The sequence below is a fragment of the Myotis myotis genome, unplaced genomic scaffold (genome assembly GCF_014108235.1).
Source record: "Myotis myotis isolate mMyoMyo1 unplaced genomic scaffold, mMyoMyo1.p scaffold_m19_p_2, whole genome shotgun sequence".
NCBI lineage: Eukaryota > Metazoa > Chordata > Mammalia > Chiroptera > Vespertilionidae > Myotis > Myotis myotis.
Window position 1 is genome coordinate 26,636,845 of NW_023416324.1, and position 9,422 is coordinate 26,646,266.

Consider the following 9,422-nt stretch of genomic DNA (forward strand, 5'->3'; position numbering starts at 1 on the left):
GCACTTTTCTGATGTGGGTAAAAGCGTCTTGCCCAGCCAGACTCTAATGACTCCTGCCTTCTTCAGCCCTAGGCATCTGAGTTCTTTTACTCCTCTGGGGGTCCCTCTTGGGCAGACTTTACAATGGTCCCAAAGCAACTCTCTTTCATGTCTGTGGTTCACTCATGCATCCTTTGCTCTGACCAACTCAGAGAGCACAGGCCCATTCTAACAAGACTTCCATACCTCTCCCTTTTTGGAATAAATTTAAGAGGTTAGTGGAAAACAAAAATAATGCTGCTTTAAAATGTCCTCCCTCTCTCTCTCTCTCTCTCCCTCTCTCTTCCTCTCTGAAATCAATTTAAAAATATATATTTTTGTAAATGTCATGTTTAAGGTCACTCAGAAAATGATAGAGCTGATACTGAATCCATGTTCATCTGACCCTAAAATGTCTTTCCACTACAGCAGCCTGCCCTGCCTATGGCACCCTGGCCCTGCCACACTCGCTTCAGTTCCCCAGCCCTCAGATGTCACTTCATTTTCTGACCCATGGTTATTCTTTCACGCAATACAGTTTGTGACCGAACTGTATTTCCATTGTGTTCCCATGACACTTAGAGTGGTCATTACCTCTTACCATAATTATTAGTTCACCCAATGTGGTGTGAACTAAAATCTGTGGACTAGTATTAAAAAATCTCATTTGTAAGTCCTGCATGGTAATTTTCCATCTGAATTTGGAATGAAACTAAAATGCAATAGTTCAATTTTAACATCTTTCTCACATTCATAAATATACTATAGCTTATTTATCCTGTTCCCTGATAATGGATATTTAGATTGTTTCCAATTTTCTACTGTCATGAATAATGCTTCAAGGAATAGTATTATCTTCTTTTATTCGTATCTCCTCATGCACATGTACATATATTGCAATTTTATTTTGCATATGTATCTAAAAGTATAATTGCTTCACCAGAGGATGTGTCTTTATTTTTACCAGATACAGTGGGGCCTTGACTTACGAGTGTCCTGACTAATGAGTTTTTCGAGATACGAGCTTTGAGTTGCGAGCTAAAATTCGGGTTACGAGCCACCTGCAGATACCCCACCGCTAGTTGGCGCAGCGAACGTCACAGTGAATGCCACAACATCAGCCCAGCATCACGCGTCTCACTTGTTCACTTTATGATTTGACATACGAGTAATTTGAGTTACGAGCTCCATCACGGAACAAATTAAATTCATAAGTCAAGGCCCCACTGTATTGTCAAATTGCTCTCCTAGATGGTTTTATGAGATTTTACTCTCTGCAGCAATGTATGAGAGTTCCAATTTCTCCACATCTCTAAAACTTGTTATTGCTAGACTTTCACATTTTAGCTCATTTGATTTGCATTTTAAAAAATGTCTATTGATTTCAGAGAGGGAGAGAGAGATAGAAACACCAATGATGAGAGAGAATCATTGATCGGCTGCCTCCTGCACGCCCCACACTGGAGATTGAGCCTACAGCTGGGCACGTGCCCTTGACCGGAATCGAACCCAGGACCCTTCAGTCCACTGAGGGGTCTACCACTGAGCAAAACTGGCTAGGGCTGATTTGCATTTTGATTTTCAAATTTATTAACCTTTTATTTTATGTTTATAACCTTTGGAGTCTTGTTTAAGAACTCCAAGCACCATTCTGAGGTCAAATATATTCTCCTATATTGTCTTCTAAAAGATTTATATGCTTTTTTGCATATCAAGTCTTTGATCTCCGTGGGGCTGAGTTTTGTAAGTGACATGAATAGGGATCTATTTTCCCCCCATATGGGTAACTTATTGCCCCCAAACTAAATATTGAATAATCTATCATTTCCCCCACTGATTTGTAAGGCTACCTTGCTACATATCAAGTTTCCATTTAGGTGTAGATCTGTTTCGGGGCTTTTTATTCTATTTCCTTGTGGACATTTAAGTCCTTACCTTACTAGACTCCTTGGCATTGGATCCTGCTGACTCTCTCCTAAATATTATACTCTTCCCCACTGGATTGTGTGTTCCTGAGGGTGGGACCATATATGATTCAACTTTGCAGCACCCTTCTCCTGCCACTCAACATGGTGCCTGCCAGTCAGACTGAAGTTGCTGAGAAAATGTTTGTGACCGAATTGTATTTCCATTGTGTTCCCATGACACTGAGAGCGGTCATTACCTCTTACCATAATTATTAGTGAAAATGCCTGGCACGCCACTGGGGAGGTGAGCTCCAGGAAGACAGTCTGGGTCTGATCACCCCACAGGCCCAGCGTTTGGAATACAATAGATGCTTAATAACTAATGATTGGGTGGATGTTCAGCGCAGGAACATTTAAAACGGAATTGCTTTTTTCATGACTCTTCAGCCAAATATCAGCCAAACCGTTCTAAGGGAAGTTTGGTCTTTGTCAGGAAGGTGTTACCCAATCTACTCAAGTCCAGAAAAAATACATGGCTGATAATGGCACAAAAATGACTAAAGAGGTAATGTGAACATCACTGGATGAAAAACTTAAAGCTAACTTATTTCTCATAAATATTACAAAATAGGCATAACTTTCCCTTAGCCAGCCACAATAACACACAATTGGATAGTATTCATCCTATGCTAAAGCATCGCCACTCAGGAAGAGAAAGACAGGTAACTGAGACGTTGCAAAATCCAGCAACTGGAATCAGGAGAGCTCCAAGAATCAGGACTAAAGGAGACTGAGGGCCCAGCACCAAGAGAAGGAGAGGCGGGGCATGAATGGGGAGAGAGGAGGAGAGGGGTGATGTAAGATTAAGGAAAAGAAAGTCTGGCAATTAGGAGAGAAAGGAAGTATTTTGACATTGGAAAGTGCCTGGCAAGGAAGATGAGAACCTGGCAAGGAAAGGACAGGTGACGAATCAATTACAACAGATCTTGCCTGCTGTTGTCTGGGCTTTGGAAACAAGTTGATGAGGTTTGGATTTAATAAATATTAAAATTCTGAGAACACTTAAGAACTGCCAAGGGAGGCTGTGCAGCAATCATCACAGGAGTAGATTTCTAAGGCTAGACTAGGCATCCATCTATTATGGATGGTTTGAGACTAACACATCCATCCTTCTATCACAGAGAAAATTTAATGACCCTTGGGCCTTCCTTCCAAACTTCAGAAAGGCTGGGGTAGGTGGGAAGTGAGGTTAAATGGTGCTAACTTTCATTCTGCTATTTCATCATAGACTCCTTGCTGTTAATTCAGGTGTAATTGACAAACATTTTCTCTAAACAAAAGAAGAGATTTTATTATCTTTTTATGTACATCGCCGTCCAATCTTTATCCACCCTTATATACTAGATATAGTTAATGCTTTACATTTACATACCTCTAAACACAGTAAAATTCCATTTAATAAGTTGTTTTGAAATTTGCAATAAGTTGAACAGTGGCAACTCTCCACTTCATCTTGGGGAACGTGTCTTTACATGCCTCAGACCACTAGACCTCTGGAAAATTCATCAATGCGACAGTCTCCTTAACTTTTACGACGTTTTCCACCCTTAGCGTGTGTGTGTCTTACAAAGGCATCTAGGATATTTGCTAAGTAACTTCTTGTTCATAACTTCTTGTTAGGTACAGTCATCAAGATGTCGTCAGGAGTGAATCAGCTATCTTTGGAAGCTGATTAGGTCATGCGGAAAGGTGATATGACCGAGTCCTCTACAGTCTGGATTGCAACAGCGTTAAAGAGCTGACACAGACTTGAGGCAAGATGTGAAGGTGTACCTGCAAGTAAAAGTGCACTGCTCTGGTAGTCTGTGCACATGTGCACACACATGTACCCCCCCCCCCACACACACACATACATGCTCACAGAGACAGAGATAGAGAGCGGGTTTATGAGCTTTTAGGAAGAATATCAGAGGAGAAGTGTCCTTCTCAGGGTAAATGTGACATTATGATGATGTGACGTTCATCACTTGGTTAAGGTTGTGTTTGCCAGACTTTGCCTCTGTAAATTACTAGTTTTCCCTTCCCCTGCTCTAGTTTTACATAGAGAGTTAGTTAGTTAGTTAGTTAGTTAGTCTAGCCTACCCTCAGAGGGGAGAGGGCAGGATTTAAGCTACATGTCCTAAATGTGGGAAGTAATTCTACATACATTATCAGGAATTCTTCTGAGAGAAAGATGTACTACTGTTTTAACTATATTTTTAACACACAAAGTTTCTGTGAAGGGCTGATCTTCACTCATTTTTTATTTTATATTCTTCCAGAAGATATTCGAGTGACCTTTAAATCATGTTTCAATTAAAAAATTAACTTGGTAACTGCTTAGAATTTCACTTAACAGTACATTAATTGGGGAAGAACTGACATCTAGGTGTATGGTACTTGGTTCCATTTAGTCAAATCTTCCTTTATATTGCTAGGAATTCTTATGTGCTGATAACTAAATTCTGGAAGCACAGAAACAGATATGCAAGGGTCTGTTTTGTAGTCAGACACTGCAGTCCTGTGGCCTGACTCTAATCTGAAGAAGATTGAAATAACATCTGGGTCGCCCCGGGGAAGACACTTGTCAGAGATAAGCTTGAGGTTGCTACGGAATGTTGCTACATCAAAGTAAAATATATAGAAAACAAGATTACGAAACCCAGAATGAGGTTTGGGGAAAGGCTGACAAAAACCACGCATTCCTTGAGGTCAGGGCCCAGGTTTGATTCCTTTTTGTGTCTCCACTAGTAGCACACACTGGCACATATGAGCACTTGTTGAATAAATGAATAAATCAGTGCCTAAATATTCACAAAGTCTTGGCCTGAAACACTTGACCACACCAACATGCATTCTGATCATCATTATGATTCACCTGCCTCCATGGATGATTCATTATACATGCTGATTATTTGAATGACTTGCCACTAGATTTTTTATTAGTGTCAAGATTTCACATTCAAGTTGAGATGATGACAGAATCACTAAAGGTGACAAATACAACAACATAAAATACGTGCTTAGGATTAGTCAAACACAATGAAATATAACTCTATAGGATATTATGTTTAAAAAGCAGGATATAAAGCAACATCCGGGTCATGATTATAGTAATAAAACAAATAAAGTTTGCACCTGATAGCAGGCATATATTGCTTATGCTGCTTAGCATCTCTTCTCTTTTTTTCCTAAGAGACACATATTTTGTTTTGAAGGAAACCTCTCCTCACCAGTGCTCCGCCAGGTGTGTGGGTCCTGATAATTCAGGTCAATCTGAACTTTATCTCCATGGCCCTGGTGGTTGGTTCAGGGATAGGCAAGTAACCACAGCGTTTTGCTAGGGCTTGATGAGGTGTGAGGATGTGGAATCTAGAACTTCTGCAGCTGCTTTGCTACCACACTGATAAGGTTGCCATGTGGAGCCTGAAGATAAAGCAACACAGCGAGGAAGAATAGAGTAGATGAAAAAGACTTGGTATTTACTTGGTGATTTAGTTTGGGCTGTTGGGTCAAGCCTCATCTAAAGCTAGGCTTTTCAGTAATTTCTTTATCATTTAGTTATTTGCAAGTAAAACGCCTAATGAATACACAGGCAAGGACCTGAAGGGAAGGGGGAGAAATGAAAAGAGTTTTGATTTGTTGTGGTGGTGAGTTAGAGTAATTTTTTCTTTCTTTGATTTCTACTAACGTTTACATGATTCATAGCTGGCGAGGATTTCTGGATGTTGAAAATACCTCAAAAGACTAAAGGCCTCAATAGGCATAGTATTATAAATGATGTGTATTTACAGCACAGCATCCACTGTAAATATTATGACAGTTCTCTAATTCTCTTCTGTATTAAGCATGAACCAGTAGAAGGCTCAGTGGTAGACCACATGCTCTCAGAATGGAAGCAAGGCCACAATTCACATATATTCATATATAAATATACAGCTACTAGTGGTCTAGTATGCAGCACTTTTCAAATCTTACTAGAAAATGTAAGAATTAAATCTGGGTTGATCCCTTTTATCTAGTGGCAGTACCCTGGAAGAACAGAATGAGACTGCACAACAGCCAGCTCATCAGTAACCCTACTTCTTTCTTCATTTTCCTCTCAGATCCCTGTGCCACTGCCGCCTCTACTGAACACCAACCCCAGCCGTGAGGAGGCAAGAGCTGAGCCTCCCTCTCTGGCGTCCTTCTTCATAAAGTAGCATGCTAGGTGGTCCCTTATCGCCATCAGTTGTCAGAGAGCTGCATTTCAAAGCTCCTTTGGTGTCTGACCTCATAGGAGAAGAGGGAGAATGCACTCCAGGGACAGAAAGAGGACTGAAAGGTGTCAAGAGCCTCTTTAAGTAGAAAAGCTTAAAGTCAAGGAGACTAGAAAATGACAAGAACACTTGAAGTCTTCCCAAAGACTAAACAGTTTATAAAGGTACCACAAACATCTTTGAAATGTTATTGGATTTTGTTAACACTGTCCCCAAAGTGCAGTATACCAGTAAGTAAATTCAACTAACAGAAGTAAACTTAGGAGTGAAGAAAAGACAGGACCTTGTACTTTCAACCACTCACTTTGTGTGTGGGCATTAGCGTGCCTTTGGAGAGCTGGGAGCAGAGACACTCACGGCGTCTAAGGGCTACGTGTCCCTCTCATTGGTGGCCATCATGCTGAGCATTGTGAGGTTACATCTTTGAGTTTGACCCTATCAGTTTGATTCCAGCAACAAAGCCTTTATCATTGCTCAGTGAATCAAAATTTCTATTATTATTTGTGTTTAAAACTGTTAAATAATTAGGCTCTAAACAGAAACCACACAGCAAAACCCTGCACTCTATTTGAACTAAAACCTGACTAAAATAGTGAATAGTTTTAATCATAGAATTTGGAGGAATCTGAAAATGTGAGGTTTCTTCTGGTTGTTTATAAAATTTAATGTTTAAAATTTTTTTAAAAATTGATTTATAGAGAGAATGAGGAAGGGAGAGGGAGAGAGAGAGAAACATCAATGTGAGAAACGTTGATCGGCTGCCTCCTACAGACCCCCTACCAGGGATTGAGCCTGCAACCTGGGCATATGCCCTGTCAACCTTTCAGTGCACAGGATGACCAACTGAGCTACACCAGCCAGAGCTGAAGTTTTATTTATTATTATTATTATTATTTACCTTTAGCTGTTTATTTTTTCCCCTTTATTGATCAAGGTATTACACATGTGTCCTTATTCCCCCATTAACCCCCTGAAGTTTTATGTTTTTTTTTTTTTTTTTTTAAATATATTTTATTGATTTTTTTACAGAGAGAAAGGGAGAGAGATAGAGAGCTAGAAACATCGATGAGAGAGAAACATCGATCAGCCGCCTCCTGCACATCCCCCACTGGGGATGTGCACGCAACCCAGGTACATGCCCTTGACCGGAATCGAACCCAGGACCTTTCAGTCCGCAGGCTGACGCTCTATCCACTGAGCCAAACCGGTTTCGGCAAGTTTTATGTTTTTAACAGCATAATCATATCACATAGATTATGCCTCCCCTCCATTCCTTCAGCATCCAGATTTCCCCCCTCAAAATTGCACATAACAGCACTTTAGATTTTACTTAGGTATTTGACAAGCTTTTTTGAGGGCTCATTTTTTTAAAAAAAGTATTTTTATTGATTTTAGAGAAGGGAGAGGTAGAAAGAGAGAAACATCAATGATGAGAGAGTCATTGATCGGCTGCCTCTTGCACCCCCCCCACTGGGGATCAAGCCCACAACCTGGGCATGTGCCTTCACAGGGAATTGAACCCATGACCTCCTGGTTTATAGATTGACGCTCAACCACTCAGCCATGCCGGCTGGGCGAGTGCTCATTTTGTCCAATCCTTGACTTCTGAGTATTCGGCCTGCTGAGAGATATGGTATATGTCCATACAAAGCGACAGAGATAAGAACCCTATGCTGTCTTAGCCCAGGAGAGGGAAGGCTTCCTAGACCAGGATAGAATAAATGGGAATTACTCATGTAAGAAAGGGAAGAAAGGGCTTTTTGAGACAGAGGAAGCAGCATGTACAAGACTTGTGAATAAAGTTCACAGAACTCCTGGGGACTTGTTGCTCATGTAGCAAAGCCAGATCACAGCTGGGGGAGTGGGGGCAGCGTGAGTCAAGGGGTAGTGTCAAGAATAGCATTTTAGCCGAAACCGGTTTGGCTCAGTGGATAGAGCGTCGGTCTGCAGACTGAAAGGTCCCAGGTTCGATTCTGGTCAAGGGCATGTACCTTGGTTGCGGGCACATCCCCCAGTAGGGATGTGCAGGAGGCAGCTGATCGATGTTTCTAACTCTCTATCTCTCCCTTCCTCTCTGTAAAAAATCAATAAAATATATTTTAAAAAAAAAAGAATAGCATTTTACTTATTGTTTTTAAACTGTACAAAATCCATTAATTGGTCATTAAAACAATATTTTTTTTTGTTGAAAAAGGAATGGAATAGAAAATACCAGAATGCTTTATATGCAGTAAGGGCATGTATTGGTATGTGAATGTGCTACTTTATAGTTATATATGTATGTGTATATGTGTATACCAGGTCATGATATAAAATGTATTTCTTACTGTGGGACATGGTCCAAAAAGTTTGAAAGTCACTGTTTATAGTATAGAACATTTTATTTACAGTCTACAAGGTGAATAGTCTTTAAGTATTCCATTTTTATTATAATACCCTCTCTCTGTTTTTTATTTGTCATTTACTCATTACTCAGATTTTTATCCAGTGCATATTTTATGCCCAGTGCTAAGAAACTCCCTGAAAGGAATGTACAGTCTATGGGAGGCAGACAAGTAAAGAGATGATAATAGCTACTGTTCATAACAGTCCTCATAGTATGTTTTGTGAACCACCTGCTTTTGAATTCCCAGGGGGAAATGCTTATTAAAACACAGGTAAGAGTCGCTCTTCCTTAGGCGGAGGCCGTGGCAGGACAAGAGGATCCTGTGCAGCGGGAAATTCACCAGGACTGGGCGAACCGGGAGTACACTGAAGTCATCACCAGCAGCATCAAGAAAATTGCGGACTTTCTCAACTCGTTCGATATGTCTTGTCGTGCAAGACTCACAACACTAAATGAGAAATTGGCAGCCCTGGAACGGGGAATAGAGTACATGAAGCACAGGTGACAAAAGGTGAGACCCTCACCTAGAGCTGTGCTAGGCTGCTGCTGGGATGTTGCTTTACAGAACACAGGCCTATGTGGGAACGGTCCCAGTAGCCTTCCCTCTTTTGTGTGTTTTTTGTTAATCCCCACCAGAGGGCATTTTCCCATTGATTTTTAGGGAGAGTGGAAGAGAGAGGGGAAGAGAGAGAAACATCAACGTGACAGAAACACACTGATTGGTTGCCTCCTGCAAGAGCCCTGGCCAGGGCCCAGGCCAGGGAGGAGCCAGCAACCAAGGTACGTGCTCTTAACCCCCGAATCAAAATCGGG

The 9,422-nt window shown here is 41.0% G+C and overlaps 1 pseudogene; it reads left to right on the plus strand.

Annotated features, from left to right (window-relative positions):
* The first annotated feature begins 2,478 nt into the window (after positions 1–2,478).
* LOC118675105 lies at positions 2,479–9,137 on the plus strand (annotated as a pseudogene).
* The last annotated feature ends 285 nt before the right edge of the window (positions 9,138–9,422 follow it).